Source organism: Tupaia chinensis, unplaced genomic scaffold (genome assembly GCF_000334495.1).
Source record: "Tupaia chinensis unplaced genomic scaffold, TupChi_1.0 Scaffold000047_1, whole genome shotgun sequence".
NCBI lineage: Eukaryota > Metazoa > Chordata > Mammalia > Scandentia > Tupaiidae > Tupaia > Tupaia belangeri.
This window is the reverse complement of record NW_006159505.1, coordinates 8,259,710-8,275,559: the sequence shown is the minus strand read 5'-3', so window position 1 is coordinate 8,275,559 and position 15,850 is coordinate 8,259,710. Positions and strand designations below refer to the sequence as shown.

The 15,850-nt window shown below is 48.9% G+C and overlaps 1 protein-coding gene across 1 annotated transcript in view; it reads right to left on the bottom strand.

Annotated features, from left to right (window-relative positions):
- LOC102495642 (SH3 and multiple ankyrin repeat domains protein 2) overlaps positions 1 to 15,784 on the bottom strand; it is a gene marked incomplete at its 3' end in the record, with an annotated part of 501,991 nt that extends 486,207 nt beyond the window's left edge. The window contains 1 exon segment of the mRNA XM_006141097.3: positions 15,734 to 15,784.
- Positions 15,785 to 15,850: the final 66 nt, after the last annotated feature.

Sequence of the window (15,850 nt, the reverse complement as noted above, 5' to 3'; positions counted from 1 at the left end):
GGGGATAATTTCTCATTTCCCTCTCTCTTTCTCTGTCTCTCTCTCAGGCCAAATTAAAATAAATGAATAAACAAATAAAAATTAAATAATTCTTTTTAAAAAGTAAATTCTTAGGAGTAAATTAAAAGAAGTAGAAAATGTTGAATCTGAAAACTACAAAACCTTGGGAACCAGCAGTTAGCGTAATGGCTATGTCGCTGGATTCCCACGTAGTTGACCACGGTTCGCTTCCCGGACCCGGTGGCCTAAAACTCCACACCAGGTGCGTGTGCATGCATGCCCAAGATCCCGAGAGGAGAATGGAGGAGAAGGATTGCAGCGTGACCATCCCCTTGGGGGGTGATTTCTCGCTTTCTGTCTCTATGTCTCTCTCTATCTGGCGAGCGCACAAGCCCTGTAGAGAAATATAGTGAAAACCTCTCCAAAAAAAAAAAAAAAAACAATAAAACCTTGTTGACAGAAATAAGAAACTTAACTAAATGGAAATAGAGTTCATGTTCATGAATCAGGCTTTATACTGCCAAAATGACAACATTCTCTAAGATCCCAGATGACTTCTTTGCAAAGACAATGTGATCCTAAAATATGGAAATTCAAGGGACTCAGAGTAGCTGGAAGTACATAATTAAAAAAGAAGAAGAAGCTGGAAGACTTACTCTTCCTAAATAATTTAAAACTTACTGTGAAGCGACGGTAAGCAAAGACAAGGTGATCCTAAAATCAATATGGAAATTCAAGGGACTCAGAGTAGCTGGAAGTACATAATTAAAAAAGAAGAAGAAGAAGCTGGAAGACTTACTCTTCCTAAATTTAAAACTTACTGTGAAGCGACGGTAAGCAGTTACAAGGTGGTACGGGCCTAGGAACTGACATACAGGGTCAGCTGGTAGCCTGGGGCTAAGATGGCTGGATCCCACAAGGCTGACTTTATGGTGAGTCCCAGATCTGGCCGCCTGAGAGCCATGCTAGGTGTATGTACACACATGCCCAACATTCTGAGAGGAGAAAGGAAGCGATGGGATTGTGGTGTGGCCATTCCACTTGGGGGAGGAGGGTCTCTCTCTCTCTTGCTCTCTGGTGAGCACACACATACACACTATAACTAAATTATGAAAGAAAAGATATGATAAAACTATCCTACAGATCAAAGTAATAGAATTGATTGTCTGGCAATAACCCCATTTCTCTGCTCAATTGATTTTCAACAAGGGTGCCAACACAATTCGGTATGAAAGTATAGTCAAGTCGTTTCAACACATGATGCTTAAAAACTGGAAATCCACATTGAACAGAATGACATTGGACACTACTGTCCACCTGGAAAAGATGAGGCAAATCGTAGAAGCAAAGAATCTACTTGAGCCAGGGCTGTGAATGGTTGCCTGGGGTAACGTAGATTCCAGTTGCCTAGAACATACATTTATAGGGAAAATAAGGGAGAATGATCATAAAATGGAATTTTCTTAAATTACACTGGTTTACAAGAATAACACAAGTCTCTGACAGGTTCCCTAATGTTTCATGCTCATGGATTCCTGTACTACTGTGGAAAGTGGGGTTACAGTGTATAGAACATGTACAATATGAGATTTAGGGTCACCTAGGGTAATTTGTTTTTTTAACCTATGGTAATTTTGTTGTAGTGCCAGTTAGTCAGGTTGTTCTTTGTCCTTGAATAACCACTTCACACAGACATTGAGGACGTGATTGAGAGTCTATGCATATCTCTCTCTGGGCCAGAATTTTGGCAGACTTCCTCATTCCTTAGACTACTTTAAACTGTTCTTCTCAATCCCTTCCTCAAACCATATACAAAAAGTAATTCAAAATGGGTCATAGGCCTAAATTTAAGATCTAATACGTAAAATACTTACAAGAGAACACAGGTACACATGACCCTGAGTTAGGTAAATCCTACCTGGATGTGACACCAACGCACAAGTAAGAAACATAAATAAATGAGACTTCACCAAAATGTAAAACTTTCATTCTTTTTTTAAGAATTACTTAATTTTATATGTCATTAATTTGCTACAGGGCATATGTACTTACCAGAGAAAGAGAGACAGAGAAAGAGAAAGTGAGGAAGCAAGCAACCAGGTCTGGGACTCAAACCATGGTTGGCCATGTTGGGGTCTAGCACCTTAACCATCACGCCACCTGCTGGCCCTAAAACTTTTTTTTTTTTTTAACTTTCATTCTTAAAGGACCATCAATGAAGTGAAAAATATAATCCACAGAATAGAAAAAAATGTTACTAAATTCGGTCTCTGATAAAGAACTTGTATCTATTTTAGAATATGTAAAGAACTCTTACTTCTTAACAATAAAAAGACAAATTACACAATTAATGGACAAAGAACATTTCTCCAAGGAAGATCTACTCCCCAAAAAATGATTGATATCATTACACATGAGAGAAATACAAATCAAAATACAGTAAGATACCACTTCACACCTGCTAGGATGACAATAAAAAAGGCAGATGACAACAACTACATGGATGTTCAGAAATTGATATCTTCAGCACCAGGAGATGGTATAATGGTTATGTCACTCGACTCCCATATGACTGACTGCAGTTCAAGTCACAGACCCAGAGGCTTGAACTCACACCGGGTGCATGTATGTGTGTGCCCAAAATCCTGAAAGAATGGAGAAGAAAGGATTGCAGCATGGCCATATCCCTTGGGGGGGAGGAGTGATTTCTCACTTTCTGTCTCTGTCTCTATGGCAAGTGCACTTGCCCTATAGCAAAAATCTCTTTAAAAAAAAAAAAAAACTCTCTTAAAAAAATAACTGGGGGACCAGCGGGCAGTGTGATGGTAAGGGTGCCAGACTCCCATATAGTTGACCACAGTTCGACTTCCAGACCTGGAGGCTTGTTTTCTCACCTCTCTCTCTCTGTTTCTCTATCTCTCTCTGGCCAAATTTAAATGAATAAATAAATAAAGTTAAATAATTCTTTTAAAAAATAAATTAGTTAAATAAATAGCACTGGTATCTTCAAACACGGGTGGTAGAAATAGAAAATTGTCCACTCACTTTGAAAAATAGGCTGGCAATTTCTCCAAAGCATAAACATAGAATTACCATATAATTACCCAGCATTTCCACTCCTGGGTAATACCCAAGAGAAACGAAAACACATGACCGCACAAAAACTTGCACGGGAATGTTCACAGCAGCATGATTCATAGTAACCAAATACTGGTGTGTTCACCAACTGCTGACCAGATAAAATATGATAAGGTTACAAAATGGAATAAAAGGAATGATGCATACCAAACATGGACTTGAGGATATTATACTGCGTGAAAGAAGCCAGTCACAGAAGTCCACGTGGTATGTGATTCCTCCTAAGTGAAATCCTGAGCAGGCACACCCGTAGAGCCAGAAAGTAGATTGGTGGCTGCTTGGAGCTTGGGGGAGGTGAATGATTGCTACAGGGGCCAGCGGATGGTGTAGTGGTTAAGGCAATGGACTCCCACATGGAGTCCCAGACCTAGCAACTTGAAAATCACACGAGGCCCGTGTGCATGCATGTCCATATTCCCGAGAGGAGACTGGAGAAGGGACTGCGGTGTGGCCATCTCCCCAGGAGGGTGATTTCTCACTTTCCCTCTCTGTCTCTGTCTCTGGCAAGTACATGCTCCCTATGCCAAATCCTTAAAAACAACAACAAAAAAAGTAAGTACACTGCATGTACTTACACATGACTACACCTCTGTGAATATTCTAAAAACTACTGAATTATACTCTTTAAATTTCTTTCATTCTTTCATAAAAGAGACTGGGTTGTGGGAGACAGGCACCCTCAGTAAGGTCTCATACCATAGTCCACTCCCTAGCCTTCCCAGCCCAGCCAGGACCACAGGAACACACGTACACAAGCCCAGCACAAACAGGTCAACTGGGGACCTGAACCCTGACCTTCCATATGGCTTCAGCATCACGGAGGGGCACATTACTGTGGGCCACCACATCTGGTCTGAACTATACCCTTTCAATGAGTGACTGGTATGGTGATCAGTTCTATCAATAAAATTGCTTCTTTTTTCTCCCCAAAGAGCCAAGCGCAGAGCCGGCACACTCCCATTTCTCGGCACCTGCTCGGTGTGTGCCGGGCACTGTTCCAGGCTCGGGACATCCTGATGAACAGGATGAACAAGGTCCCTGCCTCCTGGGCCTTGTCCAAGTGGAGGGAGGCAGGTAACAAGAAGGTAAACCAACCCGCCAACCTGCAAAGTTCCGGTGTAAGTGCACAAAGGACACAGAGTGACGCGAGAGTGTGCCTAAGGAAGGGACACCTGTCAGGACTTGGTCCCCTCACAGCCCCTACCAACCTTAGGTTCATCCTCATGGAGTGTCAGTAGAGTCCTGCAGTGGGTTAACAATGCCTCCTCTCCCTCAAGGGAGGCCATTCCCCCTCAGTTGCAGGCAGTGGGGAGGCCCCATTCTCCCAGTGAAAGTGCAAGACCAGACGTCAGCCCTGGCCTTGGGCCGTGGAGGAGGGCTGGGTAGGAAAAACACTTCCTCCATCTTAGGGACTCTTATACTCCTGCTACTGAAGCAGAATCAATGCCCCAAAATATTGAGGGACAGAGTCCGTCCAGTGTCCCCTCCCCAACCTCCACTCTGATTCCATGAAAGGCGGAAGAGGAGAAGGAGCAGAAACCCCCTCTGGCCAAAAGTGCGCTTCTCTTCTCCTCGAATCAAGACATCCCTGACAGCTATTACGAGTTCAGTGGAAACATCTACCCCCTCACTATAGTCAAGAGGAGAAGTCACTAAAGTTTGGGAAGACATTACAAAGGCCCCCAAAGTCCTTGCTGGGCCAGGGCTACCTTGCTAACAAAGCACTGCTGGGTCTCAACAGGAACAAAACTAGTCTGTTGGCAGACACTAACAGCAGAACTTCAACCACACTTAATCCCAACCTAAAAGACGCACCATGCCCCCTTCTCTTCCTGCCACCTCGAATTTCATAAACTGGGGCAGATCCCTTTAATGCTCAGAGTCCTCCCAACGGAGTGGCAGGTGACAATTAGATAACAAAATACAGAGAGAGCCTGGCACATGCCAGGACTGACACACATGCACTTCTGGTGCCTCTGTGAACAGGGACTTAATTCATCCAACAAACACTTATCAACGTAACAACAAATGCGCAGAAAGAAAAAACCTGCCAACCAATAATGTCCATGGCAAAACTGCCCTGCACAAATGAAGATGCAATAAAGACTCTTCCAGACAAATGTGGAGGGAGTTCACCACTAGACTCACCCTGCAAGAAACACTACAGGGAATACTTTGAACTGAAATAAAAGGACAGTGACATGACAGCTGACGAAAGCATGAAGCCCACTGGTAAATATAAACATACAGACGGACCCAGGATACAGAGTTAACCATGGTTAGACATGTGGTGAATTCCCCACTACACCACCTATTGGCCCCAAGTCACTTTTAATGCTAGTAAGAAAATTAAAAGACAAAAATATTAAAATAACTCTATCAGGCTGGCCCCATAGTTCAGTGGTAAAGTGCTAGGCATAGAAAGCTAGACACCACAGGGCCAACAGCAGTTCAAATCTCAGCTCCAGTGGCTTTAAATACATGCCACGCACCTGTGTGCATGCTCAAAATACTGACAGGAAGGAGAAATGGGACAGAAGGGATGGCGGTATAACCACGACCCCCAGGGGGATACTTTCTCTCGCTGGTGAGCAAATGCACCCTCTGAATCAACCAACCAATCAATACAAATAACACTATAAGAAACTGAGGCAGTGAGACCCGCAGGTGGTGTGGCGGTTGAGGCACTGGATTCCCACATGTTCAACCACAGTTGACCTGGCAGCTTGAGACTCACACCAGATACACGCGTGTGCATGCCCAGCATCCCAAGAAGAGAACAGAAGAAAGGGGATTGTGGCATGGCTATCCCTCTGGGGGAGGATTTCTCACTTTCTGTTTTTCCATCTCTGTCTCTGGTGAATGCACACAACCTAAAGCAAAAAAATCTCTTAAAAAAAGAAAAAAAGAAACTAAAGCAGAATAAAATAACCTTATCTTTAAAAAAGAATTATTTTATATAACATTAGTTATTTACTTATTTTTAATTTGACCAGAAAAGAACAGAGGGAGAGAAAAAAAAAAAAGAAATGCAAGAAAATAAGCTGCCAGGGCTGGGACTCGAACCGATTGGGAGCCGAACCGATTCAGCCATATGGGAGTTAGTACTCTTAACCACCACACCACCTGCTGACCCCTAAAATAAGCTTAAAGATAACTACACCTTTAAAATATGTGAAAAGACACACAATGTGAACATGTATAAGTTATGACAATTGTGTCAGGGGAGAACTTGAAGTGTTGGGTTTTTGCACTTCATTCAATTTATCAGATGAAAATAAACCACTGTAACTATAAGATATTGTATGTAAGCCTCTAAGGTAGCCGCCCAAAATATATCCCCATAAACTGCTGTCTGCCTTTCCTGAACCCATGTCTACCTGAGCAGCCCAGGGACAGTGCACTCCATGCCTGGGCTCCACCTCAGCCCTGCCTCACTGTCCCCAGCTGTCCAACTGAGTCCCCCAGTGCTACCCCCTTACAATAGGTCTCTGACTTCCCCCCTTCTGTCTCTAAATCGCCTCCCAATGTCCAGCCAGTGTGGCCCCAGTGGTCTTCCCTCCTGCCTGGACAGGGCCTCACACTCATCCTCAGCCTCCTCTCTCTGCCCATCACAGGGACTGTTGGGCCCATGTCACTCAGACCAAGGCCCACCCTACCCCTCCCTGAAACTGACCCCATCAGCCCTCCCTCTGGCAACCATGCACTTAGAAAATACCTAGGAAGACCTGTCCTTGTCCCTGTTCCCACTCTGTGCTCGTGTTGGCTGCTCTGCCAGTGTCCCCTAAACCACCCAAGGCTCCACCAGCCTCCTGGACTCTCAGCCATAGAAGAGCCTGTGTGTTCCCAACATCCTAGACTCTGCCAGGAGAGCCTGCCCCTCAGGGTGAGGACCACTGGTGACCATCTATAGCCCCCACATAACTCACAGTTACACTCAGAATGACAAGGAATGGGACACAGATTGCTCACAGCATGCACCTGACTACACCCGGCTTTAGAATCCGGAGCCCACTCATGATGCTGGTCTCAAGGTCTTCCCAGTGCTTCTCAACATGCGGCTCAGGGAACCCTGAGGGTTCTCCAAGCCTTCTCAGGGGAATCAATGGAGCCAAACCATTTTATAATAATATTAAGATATGATCTGGTTTTCCATTCTCCTCCTCTCCCAAGGATACAGTAGTTCCCCACAAGCTCCGTAATGTGTAACGTTGCAAGAGACTGATTGCAGAAGCAAGAAATTCCAGCTGTCTTCTATTATGCCAAATAGCGTAGAGATTTTGCAAAAGCATAAAACAATGCCTCTCCTCTAAGTGTTTTTCATTAAAAAAAAAAAATACACTATTTATGTAGGTAATAAGTTTAGTATTGTCATTTTTAAGTGCATTAATAATTAAGTCATTTTTAAGTTCTCTCTTTTACTTTCTAATAGGATAAAGACCAATAGATTAATGTGCATAACTAAAAATCTCTCTGGGTCCTTTAAAACTCCAAGAGGAGCCAGCAAATGGCATGGTGGTTAAGGCACTAAATTCCCACATCGCCAAGGGTGGTTTGAGTCCCGGACTTGGTGGCTTGAAAGTCACACCAGGCATGTGTACATGCATTTCCAAAATCCCACGAGGAGAATGTAGAAAGGACTGCAGCATGGCCATCCCCCCTGGTGGGTGATTTCTTACTTTCCTTCCCATTGTCTATCTCCCTCCAGCCCTATGGCAAAAACCTTAAAAAAAAAAAAAAAAAAAATTAAAACTCTCCTAGCAGGAGAAGAGAGTCCTCAAACCAGAAGTTTGAGAACTGCTGTGTTACCCAAATGCGAACAGAAAGGGACTGGTGTGATATTCTGCAGAGCGGGGTGCATGGGTCCTGGCTCCGTCACTCAGCCCTCAGCAACTTCCATCAATGTCTTCTGCCCTGATTTACTCACCTAGGAAACAGGGACAGTGACATTAGTGGTACTTCTCAGGCCTGTGGTGGGAACACAGCGCATGCGTACATGGAGGCGCTCTTAAGGACCAAGTGGGACTCACTCTCATGATAGAAAGTCACTGAGAGCCAGTCGGTGGCCTGGTGACGAGGGTGGCTGGATCCCACATGGGTGACCATGCGGTTCAAGTAGTGGACCCAGGGTTGGGCATTTGTGCACACCCAAAATCCTGCAAGGAGGGAGAAAAGGAAGTGAAAGGATTGTGGCGTGACCCTGCCCCATTTGGGGTGCTTCTTGCTTTCCCATTCTCTCTCCTTCTCTCTCTGTCTCTATCTCTCTGGTGAGTGCATGTGTCCTACAGCAACTTAAAAAACTAACAGTAATAAATAAAATTAAATAGTTATTTAAACAATAATAAAGTTCACTATGGAGGAGAAATGGAGAGAGACAATCTGAGGAGCCCACCTGGCTCACAGTGACCCTGCTAAGGAGTGGCGGGGAGCAGCTCCCATGTCACCCTGGTCCCAGCTACTCCTGATATGGCTGGCTACACCCATGTGCAGCCAACCTGAGGATGGAAACTCGCGTTCGAGGAAACTCGCGTTCGAGGAAGGTGGTCTCTGCACCACTGCTGCCTTGGCAGGGGCCAGTGGGCAGTGAAACAGCTAAGCACACAATTGGCCTCGGCATCCCTGATACACACATCACTACCCCCAACCTAGTCTAAGGGTTCATCTCCCACAGTCCAAAGAACCTTATCAAAAACAGGCAGAGGCGTCAGACGGTGGTGCAGGTTGACCCACATGGGAAGGTTCTGGGTTCACATCTGGAGACCTCCCTAAACACTGAGCATACGTGCCTGGGATCTGTGGCTCGCTGATGCTGGGAGTGGGTCATGGCATTAGGGGTGCTGTCTGTCTGTCTGTCTCTCTCTCGCTCATGGAAAAATTAAACATTTAAAAAATTTTAAAAGGCAGATTCGAAAGACGCAGACATTTCAACATGTCTGGGAACCTGCCTAGACGTGGCGCAGAACCCCTACCCCAAGTCACCAGCTTGAATCACTTAACCCTGGCAGAGACATTCCAGAGACCCCAAGACAAACAAAAATGCAGGTGACCACAGGACAGACTACTACACAGTTTCCTGTTCCTTTAGTATCGGAATGGTCCCTAACACCAAAGATTTGCCGGCTCTCAGCGGTGGTCAAGAAGCAGGTGAGCCTTGCAGCTCTTGGAGCACAGGACTGCACCATTTACATGTCCTCGTGTTCGGGCTATTAACAGCACCCGCCAGGCCTCACGTAACCATCTTCAGGAATTCCACTCCCAACTCTATTTGGACTTTACGGTTGATAGAAAATAGACCATTTCTTCCCGCTGTTCACCTCGTCTCACTCTCCCTGTGCCCAGCTTAGATAAACATCCCGGGGTGCCTCCCTGCCTGGGAACCTCATATCCCAAAGGTCTATGCTGTCAAGCTGTGTACTCCCTGAATGGCCAGTGGTTCGATGGGTTTCGTGACATTTTGGAACTGAATGATGCAGGCAAGATAAAGTCTAGAACCAGGATAAGGAGCAATGGGGACACTATCCAATCAGTATATCCCCCCAACATACATGCCCCAGGGCCTAGGCCACGCTAGAGGCCCCTTCAAGCCCCTGAGATGCAGATAGGAGCAACACGTGGTCCACCTCCTGGAGACCTACACACAGGGAAAAAAGCAGTTCAGACTAGCCTGTCCTCGGGGCAGATCCAGAGTACCCAGCCCTGGACACAGACCTGGAGTACAGAACTATTCATTGCCATCGAGGGAAAAGGCACGTTTGGGGTGGGCGGGGAAGACGTTGACAAGAGCTGCTAAGCTTTATGCTCCCGAGGGTACAGCTGAGGCAGCAGTAGGGGCCCTCCATGCCTCAGGACACTGTCCTTCTCCTCAAGGAAGGCTCCACTGCTAACATTTCAGGAACACCGAGGCTCAAAGCTCACTTCCCACCTCAGACCAGCTGAGATGGGCAATTAGGAGCTGAGTGCCCTCAGCCCTGGGAGCCTCCCACCTGGAGCTCTGCTCAGGGGTGGCAGACACTCGTGCTGTGGGCGCAGCTGCTCCACATATCCATAAGAACCCTAGGGCAGGGGCATGGGCAGGGGAAGGCTGGCTGCCCAGGCCTTTGGCCACTCAATGCCCACTGAGGATTCGGTGCCATCTTTGGATTGTCCAGGGAAGAGGTGGTGAGTCTGGCACAGGACACCGAGTCTAGAGAAGATAAAAAGCACCCAGCTTGAAGGCCTCACAAATAAGGAGCTCACCTGTGACATCCCTATTACTACTGGGTGTCACCTAAGTGTCACCACTGTCACCAGGTGGGAATCACCTGCTCCAACCTCGCAGAATGCAGGTGGAATCTTAGGTATTTAGAGCTTCTCTCCTGCAGAGGGCTTCAAACCACAGTATGAGAGCCCTTTGCGACAAGGAAAGTCCCATCAGCAAGGAACAAAGCCCTGGAGTTACTCAGTGGAGAAAGAAATTTGGGGGTCGCCCTTTCCCTCCTCCCCTGCCCCTTTCCAGGACATCTTCTGCCACTCCTTTCACATGTGAAAGTCATCCCAGTCCCCCTTGGAACCTGGAGTGGGAGGATGCACCAGGTGGTGGCACCACCCACATTCCAAAGGGGATGATTCAACTGGGGCTTCAATTAGAACACTGACACCTGTGGTGTCTCCCAAAGAAATGCATCTCTGGTCGTATTTTCCTTTTCCCACTTCTAAACATCTGTAAGGTATTGATTAACTGTGCCCAGCAATGAATGATTGTACAGCTTTTTCAACCCAGAAGTGGCTTTTCAAATACTTAGCAACTTGAGGTCACAAGAAAGTTTTGTTTTGAAGTTTGGAGAGGTTTTTCTACAGAGCACGTGTGCTCGCCAGAGACAGAGAGACAGAAAGCAAGAAATCACCCCCCAGGGGGGATGGCCACACCACAATCCCTTCTCCTCCATTCTCCTCTCAGGATCTTGGGCACGCGCACATGCGCCCGGCGTGAGTTTAAGCCACCGGGTCCGGGACTCAACCCACGGTGGACTACATGGGAGTTCAGCGACATAGCCATTACGCTAACTGCTGGTTCCACAAGAAAGTTTTTAAAGTCCGTTTAGAAGTATGCTAGACTGGGGGAAGTGTGATGATTAAGGAGCTGAACACTCCCACATAGTCAACCACAGTTTGAGTCTCGGACCTGGCAACTTGATTTCTCACGTTCTTGTTTTCTCTCTGTGTGTCTCTCTCGATTTCTCACATTCTTGTTTTCTCTGTGTGTGTCTCTCTGGTCAAATTAAAATAAATGAATGAATCTTTTTTTTTTTTTAAAGTATGCTAAACTGATTAGCAAATAGACCCATGGGCATTCGAAGTCCATTAGGGGACCAGCAGTTGTATAATGGCTATGTCGCTGGACTCCCCTGCAGCTGACCGCAGTTCAAGTCCTGGACCCGATGACTTAAACTCACTCTGGGCGCACAAGTGTGCATGCCCAAGATCCCGAGAGGAGAATGGAGGAAAAGGGATTGCAGTATGGCCATCCCCCCTGGGGGGTGATTTCTCACTTTCTGTCTCTGTCTCTCTCTGACTTTCTGGCGAACACACACACCCTATAGCAAAAACCTCTCCAAAAAAAAAAAAAAAGTGGAAAAAAAAAAAAAGGTCCATTAGGATAAACTTCTTTGGGGGAAATGGATAGAAAAGAAAGGAAGGATGGAAATCCCCACATAGCTCATTTCTCTATGTGTCAATGAAAGGTGGGGATCAGGCATGCTGGTTTACACGGCAGTGGATGCAGTTAGAGCTGTGCAGCAGTAACTTTTAAAATATTAGTATTGACCTCACAGAGGAGGTACTGTGCTCTTTAGAAATATTTAAACCTACAAAGAAAGATTTTAATTATTGACTACACGCAGTCAGTAAATAGTTACTGGCAGAATCCTTAAGTGGATATCACAGCGTTTGGAGTACAATTCTTTTCAGCCTTGCTGGTTACCTGAATTTTTCATAAGAAAATGTTGCAGAAAATGTGTAAGAAGACAAAGTTTAAAAAAATGTTTTTCAGGGAAAAGAAAAAGATTATCTGCAAAAGCCCTGCCCAGCCGGGCCACTGGAAGAGCAACCATTGCTCACCTAATGGATGCCTCCTGGTGAGTCCTCCCCAGGTGAGGCCTAAATTAAGCAACCCAGGATTTTCTCCAACTGTCCTTCTTAAAAACTTGAGGTTTCTCAAAGCGTGCTCCCAGAGCTCTTGGGGCAGTCTCCCTGTAGGGAACTCCAGAACTGCATCTAGAGACATCAGACATCTGGGGAGAGCAGGCAGGGGCCCTTCTACACCTGCAGCACATCACTGGGAATCCCAGCCTCAGATTAGGAATTAGTGGCCAGATTCAGCCCTCAACCTCCCCTCACCCCCAAGCTACCCCGACAGAGAGCCCTGGGAGCAGGCCTTGGGGAAAGGCACCCAATAAGTCTTTGAACACTCCCTGATGCTTCTGCTGCCAATTCTGGGCTCTGCGCTGTGAGCTGGCAGCCAATCAGGGGGGGTCCGACTTTCTGCTGCCCACAAACTCCTGGCAGCCCAGCAGGCTTTTAAGAGCTTAATGTCCCAGGAAGCAGCATGTGCTTCAGCCCGCCCCTCCCAGGAACACACACATCCAGAGTGACCGGGCCCTGTCCTGGAGCCCTGGGCCAGCTTTGGGCACTGGGTTGGGCACAGCTTCCCCCTCGCAGTGAAGACTAGAAACCCCTTAAATGGGGGGAAGACTTATGTCAGATGCATCTGCCAGCCACAGACCAGATTTGGGTTTATCACTGGAAGGTCAGTGAGGGTCAATTAGCCGCCTCAAACCATTTCCTGCATCTGCTTTGAACAGTAAAAACACAACATCCATCACATCAAGGAGTCTGATCAGAAATTTCAGTTTCCACCCGCTGACTCCTCTAACTCCATTTCACACCACAGGAACAAGACGACTGATTTTCTAGCTGTGGCCTGGTTGTATTATCCGGTAGGGGAGGTCCATTTCACTATGGGGTGGGGATTAAGGGCTGGGCTCTCCCAGGCTGTCCGGGGTACAATCCCAGCCCCTCCATGCACTAGCTGTGTGACCTGGGGTTACTGGCTTCTCTTCTCAACTTCAGGCTGTAAAATGGGAATAATAAATCAATCCACCGCCCCTCTCTCGTCTTGTGAGATTAAACTGAGGTAATAAATAGCAACCGTGTAACATGAATGCCAAGGAGAAAGAACACTCAGAGAGGACGGCTGTTCCTGCTGCAGCTGCCCATGCTGCTGTTACTATTGCTGTTACTATTACTGTAACTCCTGGTGGCTCCTTCCCCACCCCTGAAACAATGACTATATCACTTCTGCTAGGGGGCACACTTCCGGCCAGGGGAAGGCAAACAACCCAAACTTCTTCCAGATGTTTTTGAACCCCCACCAAGTGCCCGGCAACATCCAAGGTCACCTCTGTCACAAACCCCACTGCACGGTGCACCAGTTGCTCTTCTTCATCCCTATCAGCCCAGGAGCTACAAGGGCAGCCACCTGTGGCCACTCCAGGCTGGCATACAGCAGCAGGCCCTCGGGTGGCTGTGCTGAGCTCAGGTTGCTGCAACACAGCAACATGCAGAAAATCCATCATAACATGGATTGCCTTGAATGCCAGGCCTCTCTTTTCAGGTGGGCAAGGTAGGTGTGATGGCTAGGACACAAGGTCATGGGGGTGGTATGCCTCCAAGCTCCAGGCCGGTCACTGATCAACGATGAACCTTCCTGTCTCACCCCACTCGCTCAGGCAAATAAAGTTTGACCCTTTCACCAGATGTGCCTTGTTTTCACCTACTAGTGGCAGAAAAACTGCAAACACGGTTGCCTTTGAGATGCTTTGGACATCCTTAAGCACCAAGAATCCTGGGTGGGTGCCTAACACGGAGTAGGTTCTTGTGAGGATCTGGATCCAGGTTGAACCTGCCAGCTGGATTTCCAGGGTCGTCAAGAACTTTCTGCGGTCAGGTCAGCAAAGTGGAGGGTCAAATCCCAGGTAGATACCAAAGGGCACCCCCCTACGGAGGACTCCCGAAATTACCTCTTGGCATCTTGAAGCTTAACTAATTAGCTGATTGACCTCATTAACGTTCGAACTTGAGTTGCAAACGAAAATGAGGTCAGGCAACTATCCAATTTACAACCTTGAATTTCCACCCGGAAACCACATTATTTTCGGATGGCCTATGAGGACTCCCAGGACTGTGCCCGCAGTTACCGGGTCCCTGAGGGCCTGGAGTACTCCGGCCTGAACCGCCACCTGCTGGGCCCCAGAGCCTTCTCAGAGCCAGCCACCCCAGCCCCTTTAAAAGCTCGGCTGCAAAAACCCACCATCACTAGCACCGGCTTCTGCCCCTCTGGGGCTTCCAGCCCCGCAGAGTATACGAACTTCAGCCGCGCGCCCACCCACCAGGAACAAGAAGTCCAGGCGCAGACCCGCTAGAGGGTCTGTTCTCCACAGCCCCCGCACCCTCTGAACCCGAGCGGCGAGGTCCACGCTGCCCCTCACCCTCCGAACCCACGCGAAGAGGGTCGCTGCGGGGTCGCACCTGCTCGCTCAGTCCGGCAGCTCCAGTCCAGGTGGCGAGTGAGTGGTCGGCGTCTCCAGAGCGCGCCCTGCGCCCGGGCCGCAGGGTGGAGGAGCCTGGGCCGCCAGCTGCGCGGGCGGAGCTGCCCCGCCGCCCGGGAGGAGGGATGCCCGGGCGAAAGTTGCCAGGGAAACTTGAGCAACTCGAGCGCGCCGGTGCCAGCCTCGTGCATAATTCACCGGTGGTGGCGGCCCGGGGGGGGGGGCTGCACCGGCCAGATTCCCCTACCCTGGTTGAGGATCGCGGCGGGCAGGGGTTGGGCACCCCGCGGGGGCTCCGGGTGACCAGAATGCCCAACCCTTCATTCCCGGGCTTGCTCCGCGTGCGCCAGTCTCGGCCTCCTTCACTCCTGCCGCAGCCGCGCTCGCCTGCACAGGGGCTCTGGGCTTCGGGCTGGGGTGACCGCAGCGAAGTCTCCAGGGACCTTGCGATCACTAAGCGGGTCCCCGCCCCCTGCGCGCCCCCTAGCGGCCCGGTACCGGCTTTTGCCCTAGCGCCCCTGTACCGGCTTCTCCGCCAAGCTTTCTGGCCCAGGTCTCCGGCTGGGGGGCGGCGACCTAGGGCAATCAGGCTCAGCGCGGGGTAGAGGTTGGTCCACCTGCGCAATCTCACTGCATGGGGCAGAAAGCCGTAGAGGTGGTTGGGGTTCACGCTCGCTGGAAACAAAAGGGGGTGCGCTCTGCGCACATGCAGCTTCCAAAGCTTTTTCAAAGGGTCCCTGCCCGGGCAGAAAGCTGGGGGTGTGGAGGGATCTCTAAAGAGAAGCGACCACCACTTGAACGCGAAGACCTGCCCCCAACACACAACCTAGCTTCCTGGGGCCAGGACTGCTCTTAACCGGTAGTGGGTGCAACTGGAATTCAGACGCACCCAAAATGCCGTCAGTGAGCAGAATCGGGTGCCCAGGGGCCACTTACTATCCTTCCCGGCCCGCCTGGGGTGCCCCAGCCACCCCCGCCCCGCGCCCGCAGCGCCCCGCGCCCCGCCTTACCTGACTGCAAGTCGGGGGCAGGTCGGGATCCCTAGGGAGGTCAGGTGTCCGGGAGGTGGGGGGAACGCGCGGCCCCGCCCCGCGCCGCAGCGGGTGGCCGGGGGCTCCTAGGAGGGG